This window comes from Heliangelus exortis, chromosome 4 (genome assembly GCF_036169615.1).
Source record: "Heliangelus exortis chromosome 4, bHelExo1.hap1, whole genome shotgun sequence".
In the NCBI taxonomy this organism is placed as follows: Eukaryota; Metazoa; Chordata; class Aves; order Apodiformes; family Trochilidae; genus Heliangelus; species Heliangelus exortis.
Window position 1 is genome coordinate 1,740,814 of NC_092425.1, and position 20,596 is coordinate 1,761,409.

At 39.1% G+C, this 20,596-nt stretch overlaps 1 long non-coding RNA gene across 2 annotated transcripts in view; it reads left to right on the plus strand.

Annotated features, from left to right (window-relative positions):
* Nucleotides 1-20,078, plus strand: part of LOC139795656 (uncharacterized) — a 31,746-nt gene extending 11,668 nt beyond the window's left edge. For both annotated transcript variants that reach the window (XR_011725630.1, XR_011725631.1), the window contains exons 2-7: nucleotides 1,674-1,785; nucleotides 2,353-2,741; nucleotides 5,997-6,062; nucleotides 15,527-15,680; nucleotides 17,291-17,439; nucleotides 19,941-20,078. This is a non-coding gene — a long non-coding RNA (uncharacterized lncRNA). The remainder of the gene's footprint in view (nucleotides 1-1,673; nucleotides 1,786-2,352; nucleotides 2,742-5,996; nucleotides 6,063-15,526; nucleotides 15,681-17,290; nucleotides 17,440-19,940) is intronic.
* Nucleotides 20,079-20,596: the final 518 nt, after the last annotated feature.

Genomic DNA, 20,596 nt, shown 5'->3' on the forward strand with positions numbered 1-20,596 from the left:
GTTTCCAAGTAGGAGTAGTTGAAGCGTGGCTTAATTTTGTCAGGATATGATAGTTTGTATTACACTGAATTTCAAGGGAACAAAATCCATCTCAACTTACATTATATTCCAAGTGCAATAACTTCAAAGAAACATTTAGTGAGATGATAATAATGAAGAGGGGAAAAGTCTAGCTGAAAATAATGAAGGGGGAAAAAAACTGGAGCTGAAAAGCGTTTTTAACGGAGTTTTGGGTGGTCTTTAATTTTTAAGTAAGCTGCATACAAGCATCTACATCTTGGTAAAATTCTGAAGGCAAAAGCATTGTGTAACAGGAAAGATCTTAAGGCACCTGGAGTAGATTTTAGGTGGGGGATTTCACAACTGTTTCTAGGGTAACTTCAACTACGTTTAAGATCAGGCAAGCATTGCAAAATGGTGATATTTCACCTTTTAATACAATTTTGGGGAAGTAAGATGTATGGCTTGCACTCCTGCAAATTTAACTTTCAATCTAGAAAGCAGATCAATGGCAGAAAAAAAAACCAGAACTGTGTAATTCAAAACAAACCCACATTTGTTTTCCCAAGATAACTTGATAGCAGTATCTGCTGTCTTTAAACCAGTAAACATTGCACCAAACTGCAGCATGAAATACCTTGCTCATATGAGTCTCTGCTCAACAGTTTGACTCTTCCATCTGTGTAAAGATAGAAAAGACAAATGAATTATGGCAGCCATATTAAATTAAAGTTTTATGAGATACATATTGCAGAGCTTTTCTTCCAGCTAGTGCAGTGTTGGATATATTTCAGTCCCTTTTCTTGTACAAACAAATCTTTCTTTCTCATATATACCAATCAATATAGTTAAAAAGAAATGCAATCTACCCTTCAATAATCATCTCAAAATATCTTTGATTCACACTTAGTTGAGATCAAAGCTGCAGAGACTTATGTCCAGATGTACTGAATGGGAATAGAAATGCTTCATCTTTTCTCTAGGTTATCAATGCAGCTTCAGTTTCTTGAGTGCTGGAGCCCTGTACTACCCATTTCCACAGGGATGGAGTTTATACCTTGTGAATATTTTTATTATGAGAGCTACCTCAGTTTACTCTTCCATATCCAGCATACAGGTAGCTCTCCCATTTGTCAACATTGGTTTTACTCCTAGGTGTATCCAGGAGTTCCTTGCTCATCCACACACGCCTCCTGGAAAATGTAGCAGTCACCTTTCCAAGTACATTTTTGACAATATTACACTGCTCTAATAAATTAGTCAGGGTTAGTCATCTGGAAATATCATCACCCACTACCAGGGTGAGCATAGCCCTGTGTGATTTCCATTGACAGAAAACTTTTTGGAAGGATGAGTATTCAGCAGTGTTAAAAAATGGCACCTATCCTCCAGGCAGTTTACAGACATCTCATGAACTCAAGAGGCAAAGCTGTAGTGTGCTTATTTTACAAGCTTCAGTCAGCCTTCAACTGGGTACACTTTATTTGAAATATCTCAGGAGTAAAGAATGAATAAACAATCTTTATGAAAAATTTCGTATTAAAAACAAAAAAGCCAATAATTAAAGCAATAATTCTGGGCTCTAGAGATTCAGGTTCAGTTTCTTCTTTTTTTTTTTTTTTTTTTTACTATAGAGATCCTTGACAACTTTTTTTTATTCTCCTTAGCTACAGCTCTACTCTCCAGCCACCATGGCTAACTGTGCATGGCCACCATTTCCATCTCTTTTTGAAATTCACAAACAAGGAGCTTACACACCTTCAAAGAAGCTCTTGTGCACTGCAGGTAGGTGCCAGTCAGGTTGCCTGATGCATCAGGAATCTTGAAGACACAGTGGTGTGCAGTGGAGGTAAAGTGCAGCCCCTGTGTCTATTCCTGAATCTTGTGGTGGTGTTCCACAGGGCTGTGGTTGTGAACTGCTCTGGTGCTGTGGTTGTGAACTGCTCTGGTGAACTACTTCTGCCATTAAAAACTAATAAAACCCCTAATTGTTGCATTTTTAATAGTATCAGCTATTTGTCAAGAATCTAGGCCTGAGCAGAATTTGTGAATGCAGTCTGCTCTCTAGCCTGTGTTTATATTCAGAATAAATTCAGTATTTATTCTGAAATACTAGTTGAACCTATTCTAAAATAAATACTATAAAACATTCTGAGCTGTTATACCAGCTTTGCTGTGGATGATCTTTCTGCCTCAACTTATACTGCAAAATAAGCTGGTTGTCCTTTCAAGGTGATGATCTATCCTGTTTCTTGAGTACCTCAGCTTTTTGAGGGCAGACACACACTGTTTTGTGAGTCTATTAACCTCATAATGCCTTGGAAATGATTTAAAATGTTTTTTTCTCTCTAGATAATACAAAGGATATGCTTGTGATCTATGAAGAAGAAGCAGAAGAGTGGGCTTGTATTTAAAATATCTCTTTGGACACATAGAGAATGAAGGTGGAATATTACTCTACACTCTGAAGATGTTGTCCTCCAAGTACCAGGACCTATTATCTTTATTATAAGTGTAAACTAGTGATACTATCATGTGCCCTTCTTAACTGTCTAAACTGAAAGAGAAGTGACTCTGGAGCAAGTTCTAAAACCTCCAGATGATGTGGAGATTCTGCTTTGTGGGGTGGAGAATTCAGCAATTCTTTGAGTTACTGACCTTAGATGAAGGCAGCAAAGAGATCTGCACTGATCAAGAACCTGAGGAATACCACGCTGTTATTAATGGAATTATTCAACCAGGTAATCTAGAATTTTAAGCTCCATGTGATTATTAAGAAAATTTTCTTAGGTGTATTGTTTGGAAGACAAAAAAAAAAAAAGTGATAAAACAGATTTTCTGAAGAAATTGTCACTTTTCAGCTTGGTCCAGCAGTCTTCATATGATAATGCATTTGTCATTGAAATATACTGCAACTTGTACTCTTAGTCCAGCTTTATTTTCACAGGGAAGCAACTTTGGAAAGTCTAAAAGCTACCACCAGCACCCATGAACTCATCACTCGTTTGTGGTAGTACTGAAGAGCTCACCTATGATTGTTTTTCTCTTTTCCATGAGTTTACAAGTCCTGGAAACTGTACAGGCCTTGGGTTGTACAAGCAGGACTTTGAAACAGTGAAGTATTTTGTGAGCAACTTCCACATTCAGATTTAGAGTTGGTTTAGAATTTTGTGTAAGAGCCTGCTGTCCTAACAAAAGGTGATGCACTGGGAGGGAGTGGAACACTCAAATGTTAAGAGAACTGCTCTTGCAACTGCTGGTGAGGTATTGATGTGGAGTAATGAGATGCTGGCATTTTCTGTATGTCTCTGATAAGTACAAGCAGCACAGACAGGCTGGGATCTTAAAACAGGGATTAACAGATGCAAATCTGCAGCTTGCTTCAAATATGGGGGTAGTTTCCATTGTTGTTTCCATTTCCATGTGACAGAAGAGGGAAAGAAACCTCTATAATATTACCACAAGCTTTTACAATAGCTGTCTCCTGTTTTATTTCTAGTACAGTGGCATAGATGTGACTGGAACTCTAGCAGGTACAATGTTGAATACAGAAGTAATACTTCACTTTTTGAATCCACTGCTTGGCTTGTTCTCCTGTAAGATCCTCTTCATGTTGGTGCTGAATTATGAGTAATTAGTGACAATGGAATTTTTTAGGCTGTCAGCAAGACTTGTGCTGATGAGTTGAAAGCTTCCATGTAAGTGGGAGCTTTGCCATTGTCTGAGAGTGCTTCACCTAGGTTTTGACACTGACTTGGAGTCTACAAAGAAATGAAGTTCAAGTGATAAGAACAACTAACACTGAAGAAGAAACAAAATCACTGGAAATTGTGTTCATTAATACAGTGTGATTTGTGTGTGTGTAAGCTAAAGTTTTAGGTGTAAAGATTTCTCACGTGGACACCCAAGACTGATTAAGCAGAGGTAGTTTGATAGATGGTTTTGGCCTCCTGCACTGCCAGGGGAGGCTGCACTATGAGACCACAGAGTTTTACTTCCCTTTCCTCCTTCCACAATTTATTTACATTCAGACAGTGAGTGCCACTGCTGGTGTTTCAACACAGTGAGGTCATCTGCTTATTGAGGAGCACCTCAAGTGGCAATTGAGCTTTTTTATTCAAATCTTTATGGATTGATCACAACCAGAAGAGCAGAAGGGGTGTTGTGCTGACTGAAGTGTTTTGCCCTGGCAGTGAGTCTTCAAACTATTAAGATCACCAATTTAATAGATGTTCCTGAGCTTGTGCTTCTCCATCTCCACACAGAATAATTGCTGGGATGCCTGTGCAGTGATGGGTTGTTTTTTTTAATGAGGATGTCTATCAACAAAAAACCCTGTAGTTAATGAACCTAATTTTTTCATTTGGCACATGATCCTGCTATTTCAAACCAGAACTGAAACTGAGGCAGCATCCTGGTTGTGGCAGCCTTATACAGGGTGTTGAGACTGCCATCCTGTGCTGCTTAAACTGGTTGAGTTCTTTGTTATTTCTTATTTCTGCAAAATCCAAAGAAGGCTTTATTTGTAATAAAATCAGATTTCTTAGCAGCTCATGTTTCGATCTGTCTAGGCAGGCATGGTGACCTGTACCCCTGAATTCTCAAGTATGCATCATGTCAGCTGTAAGAGGGAAAAACATACACTAATTGGATGAAAACTGCTTACACCTGGGAAAGTGAATGCACTGACATCTCAAAGTGAATTTTTAAGTAGCCTGTAGGACAAGCTCAGAAAGTTATGTTCTAGGAATTTCTTATATTAATATAAGCTTTACTGCAAGAGCATGTACTAATGTAAATTAATGTACTGTAATTTTACTGGTGTTTGGTTTTATTTTAAAAATTAATTAATGAGTTCATCCTCATTAGTCTCTTCTTTTAAGGTTGGAATTGTTCATCACCAGTTACGTCTTGTTTGTGGCACAAGAATCATCAGTCAGCATTTAGTTGCAGTTGCTACTTGTAAAGCTTACAAATTGAGATTTCAATTTAAGAAAACTATTTCAATTTAAAATTAAGGTTTAAGGTGTTTTGCAGCTAAGTCTGTAAAATGTCTGTGTGAGTGTAGTCTTACATGTCCTTTGTATAGTATATTATTGACTCACCTCAGGTTTTGAACCGTGGTTACCAGTCACAATTACTGAAAAGTTATTATTGGAAGGCACCTAGAGAAGTCTCCTGGAAATGTGTTCCCTGTATACTTTGGCATACTTGTGTTGTTACAACAAAATTGCTATTTGTAATTTCATCACAGTGTATTTCTCTGAAGTTAGTGTCAGCTTCTTGGAAATAGGATAAAAAAAGGGTCATCTCATTTTCCTGTTGAAAAAAATTGTAACGCCTATCCCTGAAAAAATGAAGTGTAGCACTTAACTTCATACTGAAAAGCATCAGCCTCAGGATAGCAAAAGAAACTTCTTTTGTGTAGGATCAGATTTTGCTCCTGGTAGGGGCTCTCTGAACTTAACTTCCATGGTTATGAGGACAGAACTTGGTCCAGAAAATGTTATTGTCTTAGAAAGCTAAATGTTAGAAAGTCAAAAAGGTACAAAGTCACCTATTCAGCTCCAGTTAGGGCCCTTGTTATACCATTGACTGGCTTTAATTATGTAAGTGCATTCTTCCTACCTTGTCCTGTCCCCATCCCTGCCAAGAATGTGTCCTCAGTAGTACACAGGATAAATTGTGGTCAGTTAGTTAGCACTTCTTTGATACTTTTGTTTTGTGTTTGAGTTTGCAGTTGCATTGTTTATGTATTGAATGCTGTTAAAACCCTGTTTCTGAGGCTTTAGTTGTTTGTACATTTGTTTTCCTAACTTTTATTTTGCCTTTTTTCCCCAGCTTGATTTCTGATGCTCTGAACTTCCCTAGAGCAAACTGAATATTCTGTGAAATAATCGAGTAGGATAGCAATGATCACTGTCATCAGAGTTGATTAGCAGTAAAAGATATTTCCAAGTGGATACCATTAAAGAATTATTCTTCTTTTTTCCTAGGTAAGGCACAAAATGAAAATCCTGGGGACTCTTTGTCTTCTGTCTACGAAGCAGTTCTTGGAGATGGTGAGTTGCATTTCCTCCAATAAAGCCAGTATTCTTCAGAAAATTAAATTTTCTTACATCTTGTCAGACATGAAAGGCAATAAACTAGCCTTGCCCCAGTACACAGCTGTGCAGAGGTCTTCTCAAACATCCACCCACACCTTCTTGTGTTCAACAGGCACCTTTCCTTTTTTCTTTATTTTCAGAGAAGAGAAAAAGGTTGACATAGAGAGCTTTCGTTTCCTGTTTCCAGCATGAGGAGTTTTGCCTGTAGTAAAGAGCTGATTTGAAATTTCAGACAGGTTACAGCTACTCACAATAATTGGCAGCCAGTGGTTGGGAGAAAATCATGCATTATTGCTTCAGCACCTGTTGACATTTGCCATTTATTGGTTTATTTATATTTATGAAAACCTGTGAAGAGTCTTAGTAGGGAAGAGAGACTGGCAAAATCTTCACTTCCTTTTTGTCAAGAGCTGCACAACATGTTTTCTATCCTCAGTGAAGCAACTTGATTTCTGGGTTTACAGTCTTGTGAAGCAGTGGGCTTAACAGCACCAGCATGCTGACTGATGGAAAAGGGCAAGGAAATTATTTTTTGGAATAATAACTGGAATGTTGCTTCTTTGCCATTGGACTGTGAGGTTACTGGCTCTGTGGATCTGTTTTGCTAGAAGGGGCAGAAGGATGCTGCAAGCTCACTGGCTTGAATTCATTTTATCTGTCAGTGAGGTATAGAGCTTAGAATTTTAACTGCTCAAATTGCATTTATGTGTATCCTTTTCAACACTCCAGTCATTCCTGCTTGCCATGCTTTGTTTTACAAGGCAAAACAAGCATGAGGATTCCTTTCAGATAAAACTGGAAGGTAAAGGGCACTAGGGGAGCTCACTGGGTGCACTTTAGACACTTAAAATATCTGCATTCTGCAGGTCTAGGCCAGCACTGACTGGAAACTGGTCCCTTTGAAATGTGTGTAATATGGAAGGGAGTATGTATGCCCACTGATTTCTCTATTAAAAAATCTTCTGTTAGTGCCTTTCTGTTAGGCACTTTTGGTGGCTTTCTTGGCATCTCAGGTATCCTGGTGAGATCTCAAGCAGAAAGCTCCTGTAATTCATCACTACAGTTTTATCCCTACAGACCTATTGTCAGTGTTTCTAAGGATGTCTCTTGGTCCTGCATTTCATATGCCACAGGTGAATAATCAGGAAGCCAGACAGGATATGACTTAGGATGAATTGTGAAAAAAATGTTTCCAAGCACACTCTCTTCTTTTTTCTCCTTAGGCTAAAGAATTAGGATGAAATTCTTCAATTTGAGGATGGTGGGACATTGGAACAGGTTGTCCAAGGAAGCTGTGGCTGCCCCATCCCTGGCAGTGTCCAAGGTTGGATGGGGCTTGGAGCAACCTGGGCTGGTGGGAGGTGTCCCTGACCATGCAGGGGTTTGGGAATAGATGAGCTTTAAGGTCCCTTCCAATCCAAACTTTTCTATTATTCTAATAAGAAGAAAATATATGCAGTGCTAAATTGTGCATATGACAAAACAGAAGTGTCAGGAGAAATTATAAACCAAGGTAGAATTTTTGTTTGAACTTTATAAATTCACAAAAGAACAGCATTTTATGAGAGGCCTTCAGTGGAGACTGACATGCTGCAAGCTGAAATGAGTTTTGAGTATACAAAAGGTATTGTACAGAAGAAACTAGAAGCTGAGAGAAGGTGGAACTGGACTGAGAGTGGAACAGATCAGAAATATAAAGCTAAATGAGAAATCTAAGCCAACAAAGGTAGAAAGTGCAGCAGGTGGATATGGACATATAAAAACCAAGCAAAACAACTTACCAAGAAAACCAAACAGTGTCTAATAAAGTAAAGATGGATGGGGAATGAGCAAGAACTAACAATCAATAAGAAGTGATTGACTAAAGTGAACTGTGCAAGGCCTTGTGGGAAAAGGTCAGACAGTACATTGGAAAATGGAAAACCAATATGATCACTGAGATCCTTTGGGGAAATAAGAGCTACAAGTAGATGTGAAAACAATTGATTTGCTAGTGAGTGATGGCAAAGATCCAGTTGTGGAATGCTAATCACCATGATACTAATTTGAGGATTCATTCCTCTAGGTGATAGTCAGCTCTTCAGCCATCCGCAGGTGTTGCTATATATTTGTTTTATTTCTGGTTTCTATATAAGAATAGTAGAGTTATTTTTAATACTAGGCTGTATTTTGACAAATTCCCTAATGGTTACTTAGGAAATTTTCTACTCTTCAGTGTCATTATTTACAATTTGTAGTAAGGTTGGAAAAACGAAGCAATCTTAGGATCTGGGAATACAACCTTGTAACCACAGAGATGAAATGTGATCTTTTTATTGTAGAATTTGCATTCATTATTTTACCTGGAAAATAGAGGTAACCTCAGATTTAAATACTCATTAAATGACACTCAGCTTCAGAAAAGGCTGTTATCCTCCTGTGAAACAGCTTTGTCTTTAGTATTTGCCACTAAGGCTTGCATCCTAGCACTAATTAACTGAACCAATTAGGGATGGGCAAGCAAGGCCCAAAAAGGTGATTTTCATGTGTAATAGCAGTCTGCCTGTTAGGTTTAATAGCAGACATCTTCTGGTCCTGCTCTCAGAGGTCTTGGCAGAGTAAATATAAATGTGCAGACTGTGTTACCTGTGTAGTTTACCAAACCAAACTGGAGAAAGGCTGGCACTTTGTAATAAAATAGGTGACATCTCTTGAGGAGAGAAAGAAAACCTATCAGAGTACCTCTGCTCTGCATAATGCTCTCTGCAATCCTATTTCAGTATAATGTGCCACTTCTGGAGTTTCAGTGTTGGATTGAAGGACAATGTCTTAAGATAAAACCCTCAGATTACTTTCATATTCAAAGCCCTAACAAAAGGGCAATAATGAGGAGCTAGAAACAAGTATAGTTTCAGAGGTATCTAAAAATACCACTCTTGGTTATTTTCCTGAGAAAGCAGTCTACCTTTTAGCCCACTATAGGTCAGTAGATGTTTAGCTATTTCAAACCTAAGGTGGGAGTAAAGCAGCCTGTCCCCTAGTGAGTCAGTCTTGCTGACACCTCACTTTTCTTTTTCCTCCTTTAATACCAAATGTTTATGGCATGAATCTTTCTGCTGTAACACCAGCTGTGGCAGCATGGCACAGGGAGGTGTGTGGTCTATCAGACCTGTCTTATGCAATTTTGAGCTGTAAGAGACCAAAACCAGCATCATAACATTTTATCCAGGCATTGATGAGAACCCTCTGCAGGTGTTGGAGCTCTGCTGTTATACTCAGACTAAGATATGGTACTCTGCAAATGAGCCTTCTGCTGCCAAATTGATAACAAAGAATGCTATAACATGCAGCATATTGCCACAGAATCACACACTGGTTTGGGTTGGAAGGGACCTTAAAGCTCATCCAGTTCCAACTCCCTGCATGGGCAGGGACACCTCCCACCAGCCCAGGTTGCTCCAAGTCCCATCCAACCTTGGACACTGCCAGGGATGGGGCAGCCACAGCTTCCCTGGGAAACCTGGGACAGGGGCTCAGCACTCTCATGGTGAAGAACTTTTTCCTAATGTCCAAAAGTCTTGTGACAGTGAACATTTGGATACTATCAGTGAGAAGTATGGAATGGTTGAAGTAGGGCAAAAGCTGAGAATGCCAGCTCCCATGTCTCCCTGGCTATACTCTCCCAATGCAGCTCTTAAAGGATCTTTCAGTTCTGTTGAACTTCCAGCCATGTCATTTTTTGAATTTTGAGGACTTTAAAGAATATTCTTCATCAAGAGAATCACTTCAAGCATGCCCAGGAAGATCAAGTTTGGCTACTCACTTAAGGGTTGATGCATGTCAAAAGTGAAACCCCTATTCAGCCTGAAATCTGAGCTTTTTGGTCTGCCTGCCAGGTGTGCTTCTCTGAAACCTAAAGTCCTCCCATCTGTCTTCTTTTATATTTGTGTAATTAAAAATGTAGCCACTTGACACCTCTGTGTCTAAGCTCGGTGAGCAATTTGTGTCAGGCCAGTTATAAGAGGCTTGAATTGTAGTGCAGAAATAGTAGGGCCAGTAGGCAGCTGCAGCTGGCCCCTTTGGAATCATACAGAAGCTGTAGGACTATTTTACCAGACAAACAAGTTTTGGAGGTCTGCTTACAGCCCTGGATGCCTCTGCTATCAGTCCTTTTGTCTTCAGTGGCAATTGGAGTCAGCAGCAAGAGGATAACCTCTTTTTTTTTGTTGTAACAGCACATGCCAGATTTCAAGCAATTTTTTTTTTGTGCTGTATAATCCTTCAATGAAAGAGAGATGAGATCTGTGTAGTGACACCACAGAGATATGGGAGGAAACTGCCAAAATGTGGTAGAACTCCAGTAACTCCTAAGTGACTGGACTCTTTAATAAAACATTATGCTTTAAAAACTGAGGGGCTGGTGGTGCACACAGAGGACCAGACTTCAGTTCTCCCTGGAGAAGAGGCAGGATGCAGAATGGAAACACTGGAAATACCAGGCTTGGGGCTTCCATCACCAGTCAGTTCTGCTCTCCAGATCACCTCAGGCAAGTAATTGTTTCTAAACCAAACTGTACACAATAGAAGAAACCTTAGGACAGTCTTAGTGTGTGTCTAAAGCTCAGCAGAGTTGTCATATGGTGCTGAAAATCATAAATTTTAATGGAGTAAATAATATGAATTGATACAGAGTTAAAGAGTAACTTGGTCCTAAAAAAGCCTCTGATCTAAATGTCTGCATCCTAACCAAAGCAGCAGTTGCTGAGTTTCAATCAAATCTTTCTTCCAAGCCACACACCAGTTAGGAAATAGTTGTCATAGCTTTAGATTGCCTCTGAATATACTGTTAAATGTACAATTTGCATGAAATTTTAGGTATATATATGATTTCTTACAGATTATTGACAAATTCATGGTGCTGAAAACTGCAGCACCTTCAGTTGCTAAGGTGACATAAACACCAACTCCAAATATTCAGAAAAGAGCAAACTATTCTTCATAGCTTTTAAGGGACTGTCAGTTTCATGCTGATTTGTACAAACATTTGTTTGCCATAAATCAAGTAATAGAAACATTTGGGAGATATTGGCAAAATAGGGGAACTTGCAGAAAGCTGTGGTTTTTGACAGAAGAATTCAACCATGCAAGAGAAACCAGGACTGAGAATGCTTTTGAGATAAACAAAAGATAACTGTTAATTTATTTGCAAAAGGTAGATGACTCAGCTTGGAGAGAAACATTGCTTAAAGCTCATTCAGTAATGAATATGTTTACCTTGCTCTGAAGTTTATACGTGATGGAAAACAAAAGAGATTTAAGATCAGATGTGTATATGGTTAAGTATGTGTGTAACAATTTTCTGTGATTTTTAGCAACCTTTCCATTCCTAAGCCCTTTCTCACCATCAGTAAAAGAATTCAGCAGAGCAGAAAAGTGGTTTTGTTTTGAAATCAGATCTGAGATAGGGCTTATGGGAAAAATGAATAAATCTAATGTTCATGTAAAACAGGTTTATTGAAATAAGCCCAGCAAGGCTGATGTTTTCTGCCTCCATGTTTCTCACATCCTTTCTCAGTTCACTTACAGAGCAGTTTATGCAGTTAGAGGCTGCGTTTCAATCCCACTCCACTCAATTCTTTTCTGGGTTCATACAGTGTTTGCAATACCCACATGTTAAGAGGATTAACTTTAAACATCTATGCTAAACTTATGGTGGATTGCAGGAAGAAAATGATGTGCCTAGGTCTTTTTTCCTGGTGTTTGCAAGTTACAGGATCATTGAGGCTGGAAAAGACCTCTGAGATGCTCAAGTCCAACCTGTGACCTAACCCCACCACATGGGCCAGGCCATGGCACCAAGTGCCACATCAGCCTTCCCTTAAACACCTCCAGGGATGGTGACTCCACCACTTCCCTGAGCAGGCCATCCCAATGCCTGATCACCTTCTCCATGAGGAAGTGCTTCCTGATACCCAACCTAAACCTCCCCTGGTGCAGCTTCAGGCCATGCCCTCTCCTCCTGTCACTCATTGCCTGGGAGCAGAGCCCAACACCCCCTGACTACAACCTCCCTGCAGGGAGTTACAGAGAGTGATGAGGTCCCCCTGAGTCTCCTCTTCTCCAGGCTGAACACCCCCAGCTCCCTCAGCCTCTCCTGACAAGACTTTCCCCCTGGTTCCTTCACATCCTCATTGCTCGTTGGACCCACTCCAGAACCTCAATGTCCTTCTTGAAGTGATGGGCCCAGAACCATACACACAACTCAAGGTGTGGCCTCACCAGTGCTGAGTCCAAGGGGAGAAGGACATCCCTGGTCCTGCTGGCCACACCATTCCTGGTACAAGCCAGGATGCCACCTGGGCACACTGCTGGCTCCTGTTCAGCTGGTTGTCAACCAATACTCCCACGGTTACTTTTCTCATGTCTTGACTCTGCTTTCATCCATATTTCTTCAGAGCACTTGCATGTTTGACTTGAAGCTTTTTAATTGCAAGGAAGTTACTTACAGATGACCACCTTTTTAATTACACCTTACAGAACCCCCTGGGACCACCACTTATCTCCTGTTGTGCTGGGGGGTGGTCCTACTGCATTAGATGGAATGGCTCCTGCACTTCAGTGATGTGCTGGATTTAGCCTGAGTATTTCTTCTTGTAAACCTCCTTGTAGTAATTTTTGACACTGCAACACCCTGTCTTGTCTTTCACATGGCAGGCTGGCAATGTGCTTGGTTACCTTTCCATTCCTTGTCACCTGCCTGACTTCATTTGTCATTTTTTCCCTCAAACGTTGTTTGCCCTGTGTGTAAATTAGGAGCTTTTTTGTAATGCAGTTTGAGTTCTTCATCTAATATTGCTTTAACAAGACTTGAGGAGGAAATGAAATCTGCAAATTAGCAGGCATTTTGCTTTTGTAAAAGCAACAAAATTTTGGCTGAAATTCATTCCATGGGTAGCCTTAGAAAACACATACATTTTTCATAAGATTGTTTTCTGCTATTTTTAATACCCTAAATCTGTCACATACATTGTTGACTCAAAACATGCATCAAATACCAAGCAGTCAGACAGAAACAATTTATAATCCTCATGTAGACTGCAGCAGGTTAGTATTGGAAAGATTGTTTTTGAAAAGTTAGAATTTGGGAGTGCAGGGGGGTTGGCATGAACATTGTTCAGAAGCCATGGTGATGCATTAATTGTGGAATCCACAAGAGACAAGAGAGGCTTAATTTAAAATTTCTCAGTTTATGCAAAGGAATGCAATTTCAAACTGAGACCAGGAGTTCAGTTAAATATATTAAATTGAAAGCACTGATTCATTCCAAAAGGTTTTGTATAAAATATACTGGATTTGTGTATTGAAGTTACATGAATTGAGAGAAGATTGAAGTAAAATAGAAAATGTCAGCAGTGTGCCCAATGCATTGAATAACTGCTACAGTAAAAGTGTGAATTCTTTTTTATTTAAATATGCACTTAAATTTAAGATCAGTCCTTTCAATGTGATCAAAAGCTGTAGGTACTTGCCAATGAAAATGGAAATGGAGTATTACCCTCTGCACCACATGGTATTCCCAGCAGGACTGCCCTGAATCCTCAAGGGAAGTTTGGCTTAATTTTTTTTTTTTCTTTTTAGTTTCTAGCTCATGGTACTGTCTAAGCATCATTAAATATAGTTATTTTATTATCATAGGATGGTTTGGGTTGCAAGGAACCTTAAAAATCATAAAGTTCCAGCCCACCTGCCACAGGCAGGAACACTTTCCAGGTTGCTTGAAGCCTCCACCCCACGTGGTCTTGAACCTGATCTCCTTATACTTCAGTCCTACAGGAAAGAGTCTGGTTTTACTCATTTATTATTTGAATCATTACTGCTAAATTTTAAGAACCCCTGGATAGGTCACCCTTACATAAAACATTAAAAGAACACATTTGACAAGCAAAAAATACCCTTTCATAAATTCTCTTTCTTAGATATTCCAGGACTTTAATGATGTTCCTTTTATGTTTCTTCTAAACTAATCTTCACCTAAATTTTTGTAGGGCTGTGCAGTCCAAATACTGACTGAAGTCCTGATACTGTAGTTATATATGTGTCTGGGCATAATAAAAATATTAAATTGTAATGAATGTATCCACACAATCCTTTAAGAATGGTCACTGAAAGAAAGGTGGCATCTGAGAATCCAGTGCCCAGCAGATGAGTTATTCTGCCACAGTTTTGGCATAGAATTGCTTTGGTTGGAAAAGACCTTGAAGATTGTCAAGTCCAACCATTAACCTGTCACTAAAACCTGATAATAAAATGTTTTTTATCTTTCCAAGACTCCTTTGCCTAAAGAGGCAGAAAAAGTTTCAGTAGCATGGACCTCATAGAGTTGTCTTCTGAAGCCAATTCTGTGTCCTTAAGATTTTATGTGACTTAAAACATAATATTCCCAAAGTCCATGCTGTAGGCATGCAGTATCCTGTTTTCCATAAAAAGGGGTTCAGGCCTTTCTTTTTCTGAAGGGAGGTGCTAAATAAAACAGTTTTCAGAGAAATAAACAGAGAAATCACTGTACTCACTTTTTGAGCTGGCTTTGTTAAACTCCATTGAGCTGTGGGTGGATTCTCATTGACAACCAAAATAGGCTTTGCTCAGTGTAGCCTATTTAACTTTCAAAACAAATTAAAGCAAATGGAATTAAAACTACTTCAGTTACAAATCTCTACCTACGGTATAGTTTAATTTTACCAATCTACACTGAATCCACAGCTTAAATTCAGAATTAATTTGGATTAAAGGCATGAGGGTATAAACAGGATTAGGCAGTTTTGCCAGCTGGTGATGAATACTGAACCCACCTATCTTCAGATGGTCAAAGAATCTTTAGCTTCTTCAGCAAAACATGGACAAATTATAGTTCTTTTTTTTTTTTTCTTTTGTGAGTTTTCTGACCTCTTTGAAATCCCATCTCTGGGAGGAAAAAAAAAAACTTAATCTGATACAGTATACCCAGGTTTCTGTACCACATTCCCTGGCACAACTTCACTTGGTAGGCAACTTATTTTAGAGGTGGCTCATTAAAATATGTCTTCTCAAGCAAGGTGTGGTTGGTAAGATGAGGGGGTGTTCTGTGTCAGACAGACTGGTACATATGGAGAAAATAAAGGCAAGCAACCTGGTTGTAAATTACCAGTTCTGTGCCTCTGAGAACTGTGGTTTGAGTACCTCAGTCACTTGGGCATTTTTTGAAGACTCAAACTGCCTTTGGTACTTGTTGAGCAAAGCCAAATTGCTTCTGTTCTGTATCCTGCCCATCACTAACTTATATTAACAATCTTCATGCATTTAAGAGGAAAAAAAATGTGCCTGAGAAGTTGTGTTCTTGAATGTAACTGACTGACAGCATTCCATAATTTCCAGTAACACAAGATACTGTTGGTCTCTCTTAGGATATTTTCTCACCAGCCAATGTTTTTTTAACTCTGAGCTGCTTGGAATGGTGTCATTACTCTTAACTAGGTGACTGCAATCTGCTGGGTAATCCTGTGTGATGAAGAGCTGCTGCAGCCCTTTGAGATGAGTGGCAAGAGCATTTTGTACAAGGTAATTACTGGAGAGAAGTAGTAATGATACAGCTGAGAAGGAGCAGTGTGAGGAATAAATACTTCTTCTAAAACACAGGCTTAGTCACAGCTTGGCAGATGCTGTTGTCAGGTTTTTTATATTTCCTCATTTAAAATTCTGTGATTTGGTCAAGGGTTTACTCTGGTTTTTGGTTTTTCACCAGTACAGCAAAACAGAAAAGAAACTGATTGCAGGCTATCTATATGTCTGCTATTTCCAAACCCAGAATATCCTATACAAAAAATGTGTGCCTTTAGTCCATTGTTTTGTCCATGAAGGAGAGCAAAGTCTGTGCAGGCTGTGTCAAGGAAATCTGTCTATAACTGTGATAGTTACCTGGTCCCAGGTGTCACTGCACTCACATAAGCCCTTCCTGTAGAAATGTGGCTTGTCCTTATTGCATAAGGAGAAAACAAGAGTGGTAAAAATCCCAGTTTATCTGGTGTGTGATGGTTGGTTCTTCTGACACTACAGAACTGCCTGATCTCTGTGTTTGTCAGGGTGACTGTCAAGGTTTAACACTGGCCCGGCAATTAAACCGATAACAGACGCTCTCTATTAATCTCTCTCTCCTCTCTTATAAGAAAGGAGAGAGAATAAGGGAGAGAGACTGATGGGTTGGAAACTAAACTACACAACTTTAATGAAACAGTAATGATAAATAGGAAAAATTAATAAATATATACAAATATACAAGAAAATGGATACCACATTCCTCCTCCCTTTTCCCCAAAAGCTCTCACGTCACCACCGAGGCTGCAGGGCAGCCCTGGGAAAGTCCAGGCTGGACTCCTGGAGTCAGCAGCAGTTGGGAACTGGAGGCAGGAACACACAGATATGGGCTGGCACGGATCAGGAGCACAGGCAGGCAAATGGACGGGATCCTTCCAGGATGCTGGGTGAAGGAAGGGAGGCAGGAAAAGCAGGAAGGGCAGGCAGCTGGAAGCTGGAAGCAGGAAATCTGGCTTGGCCCTCGTGATCCCTCAAATTTATACTGAGGATGACGTATATGGGATGGAATACTCTGTTTGGTCAATTCTGGCATCTATCTTGTCCGTTCCTCCCCAAAGGAGGGATGCAGGTGGGACCTCTTTATGTTTTCCTCAGAGCTGAGCAGTGTCCTTGGCTCTGCACACCAGTCTCTAGCAGTAACTCTAAACATCAAGTGTTATCAGTCCTAGAAACACACACTGTCTGAGAAACTTGCTGTTAATTTCAGCAAGTGCAACTACTTACAAGAGACTTAGCTAAAAGCAAAAGTACAAGACAGAAAATCACCTTTATCCTGGCCCAAACCAGGACAGTGACTTTGCTCTAAAAGCTGTTTCCCTTTTGACCTCAGTAAGACAAAGCAGATGAGCAGAGCCTGTTTGCACAGGTAAAGGCTGCAGCATCAGGACTTGAGAGGCAAATTCTTTATCATTTACATGTGAATTTACACTCCTTTCAGGAGCTTTGCTTGGCTTTCATGCTCTGCCCTTCATGTGACTTCCAGGTGCCATTTGAGCTTCTGAAGTGTTGGAAACCACACTGTGGGTTGTTGAGCTGGGGTTATTAACAATGTCCTCATTCCACATTATTTATTTCAGGTCACCAGACCAGCTCTGACATTAACTTGTCAGATGTCAGGGGAGCATCAAAAACAACAGACCTCAAATTTTAAACTGAGGTACTTTCTGAACCATCAGAAACTACCAAGCAGTCAATATTGGTGCTTCCAGGAAGAATATCATGTGAGGTAAGGTTTTTGGATGATAAAATCTTTGGGATAACAAAGTTGTTCTTCTCTACCTGATGCAATCTTGTTCATACTATGACAGTTCTGAAAACAAATAGCAGATAAGGAACCAAAATCAGAGTTCATTAAGACTACAGTGGGATTTGTTTTGCCTTTGTGTCACATCCATACCACAGTCAAAAGATTTGCAACTAAAATGGTTTGAGAGACCCTTTAAAGTATTTTATTTATTAGAATTATTTGGCAGCTTGGGTTGAGATGTTACTGTCATGAAGACATTAAACTTTAGGAGTAAGAGTTTAAGCAAATCTAAAGTATTAGATTCTTTTTACTCTTCTAGACTGTAAGGTAGAATGGTCTTTAAAAATGTAACAGTTCACCTACATATTCACTTAAAATACTGTTTTACAATATTGTTATGTAGGCTGAAATTTAAAATACTGCATTAATTGTGTCACTTTTATCAGTAAAATACTAAAGGATAACACTGAGATGACATCATTTTTGGTACTATGATTTTTTTGTATGAAGCTGTTGATAAAGGAACTTTCCTTCCACCTTACATTTTCACTTGCATTTTACACTCGCAGTATAATTTTCTGAAGGACTATGGGAACATATTTTAATTTTATTGAACCCTAGTGAAATATTCATTTTGTTGAAAGATGAAATAGATGATGAAACTTTAGAAATTGAATTTGTAGCAGACAATCAACAAATTAGGACATGGCCATTGTCTTGGAACAAGAAGGTCAAGTACATGAAAGCTCTGGGTGAGAAAAACATTCTTTACCTTTAAGTAAACAGAAAATTTTGGACTCACTCCATTTCTGGTAAGTGGTTTCACTTTCCTCTGTTTCATAGTTTTTTCCTGTGCATGGGTTTAGCACACAGGGTATTTATTATTAATGCAGAGCAGCAAAGCCTTGTGATTTATGGGAAACTGAGGCCTATTGGTTTGGTTTTGTGTGGATAAATGGCAGGTGGAAGTCCTAAAATGTCACTGATTACTCACAGATTAGCATTCTTCAAAATCATTGCCATAAAATGTAAAGCTAATGTTCTTTTCTTATTATGAAAATTATTCTACTATGAAAATCTTTCACTTCCCTTTTAATGCAGCAAATGTGGTTATACTGCTCTCTGTAATTCTTACTGATACTTTTTGTCCAAGCCATCATTTTTTCTGTGTCACTCAGTTCTGCTGGTTTCATGTTATTCTGTTCCTGGGCTCCATCCATAACGAGTTGCCCACAGCTTCAAATAGCTACCAACCTTCTCTTAGGAGATGTGTGTGGATTTAAAGGCCAAACCTATCCCCACTTTTTGAACAGTGGCTTCCTGGAGACACATTTGGGTAATTCCATGGCCTGATTTTCATCCTAAGCACTGCCCTGACACCACATGTGGCCTCATAGCTCTTTATCACTGTGATGGTGCAGAGTTTGTTTTGAGACATTTGGTTAGGATGAAGGATATAAAATATGGATGGTAAATAAAATATTATGAAAAAAATTGGTAGAGAGTTGCAGCCCAAGTTTAATTTTGTTTCTTACATCGTTTGTATTTAATTCTTCTCTCTGTAGGCTTTTTTCTGTTTCAAAATCTGTAGAAGTTGGAAGTTTGGGAGTACCTTTTTTAATAAAGGCCCAGGTTTTAGTGACGTTATAAGAAATTTACAAAAACCCAGAGCAAATATTTGGGGCAGTTTCCACTTAAGTGATTTAAGATGTTCTGTTGATTCAGTTTCTTTGGCCCTATTACTCCTCTCAGTTTTCAGACTTGCCCATTTTTATCTCTCTTTTGTGGGCAGTTAGAATTTGAAGGAAACTGTGGTAGAGCTGGTATGGAGCAGCAGAATTCCTGCCACAACAAATACTAATGAATTGGACAGGGTGCTCATAAAGAGGACTCGTGCTGCACACCCAGAGCAAATCAGACTTCACCCACAGACTGTACAAATGCCTCTTTGCTTTTACTAGGTAAACAAGTAGAATGGAAGTAATTAGACTGCAATTTCTCTAGCCTCGTTAAAAAACAATTTTTAAAACCCTGTCTGCAATTAAGGAAAATGTTTCAAAAGATGAATAGCAGTTGCACTATTTGTAATAAATGAACTTTTCCTTATTTTGTAGGCATCAGAGAGCTTATTGCAGGTGATCAGCCTATCAAAGGGAAGCTGGAAATTTGAAGCATGCTTTTTTAATCTCCTTGCTAATGTGACACAAAACAATAGCTTTGTTTTCTACAGATGCACAGATATGTATTTCTGTGATAATCTATTGTATTGAATACAAATTTCTCTTTGTCAGCTTCTTTAATGTTAGACTGATAGACCTGGATAAAAAACTGACTACACTGAATCATCTGTGAGATGCAAATCCAGTTCATCAGCTCTGTGTGTTTTCTGTGATATTTTCCTCTTCTTTTACTCATTCCCTGAGACCTTGTCTTGGACTGTAAAATATTTTCAGCTACTGTTCTGATTTTTGTTCCCTAAGATGTTCCTGCTGGCCTTGTGTTTGTACATGTCTACTGTGGGGGAGTCCTTAAGACTACAGCACAGACCAAGTAATGCACTGTACTAGAGGAGATTGAGCACATTTTTAAGAAAGTGGCTGATCCAATAGCTTTCACTTGCCAGGTAAGTTGACTCCTGCATTTTTAATAAAAAAAAATAGAATCCAAATGCCAGTCTGAGCTACGAGATAATAACCTGTGCTGTAAAGAGTTCTTTTAATTACCCAGTAATGAGTAGCAGCTCAGTAACAGGATTACAGGGGCCTGTCTTTGAGATGTCTGGATGTAAGCAAGCCAAGCAAGTGAAAACAACTTTTCTCCCTTTTTTAATTTTTGTTTAGAGAGTGGTAGAAGCACCATTTAGTTGTATATGCCCAAAGAAAGTGAATTACAGAGGATGAAAATAATAGCAGCACCCATGTCCCTCTCCATTGAAAGTGTTCATTTTAATATTTTCTAAAACAAGTAGAAACAATCTCCAATCATGTTATTTGGAGGATTATTATTCATTCACCAAAAATAGGATTTTTCTGGCCTAGCTTGTATAAAAAGACAGCAGGTTGTATCCTTTTCCAGCTGCTGAATTCATGCATGGCGTTTGGTAGTTGCCATGCAGATTTTTTCCATATATTTAGAA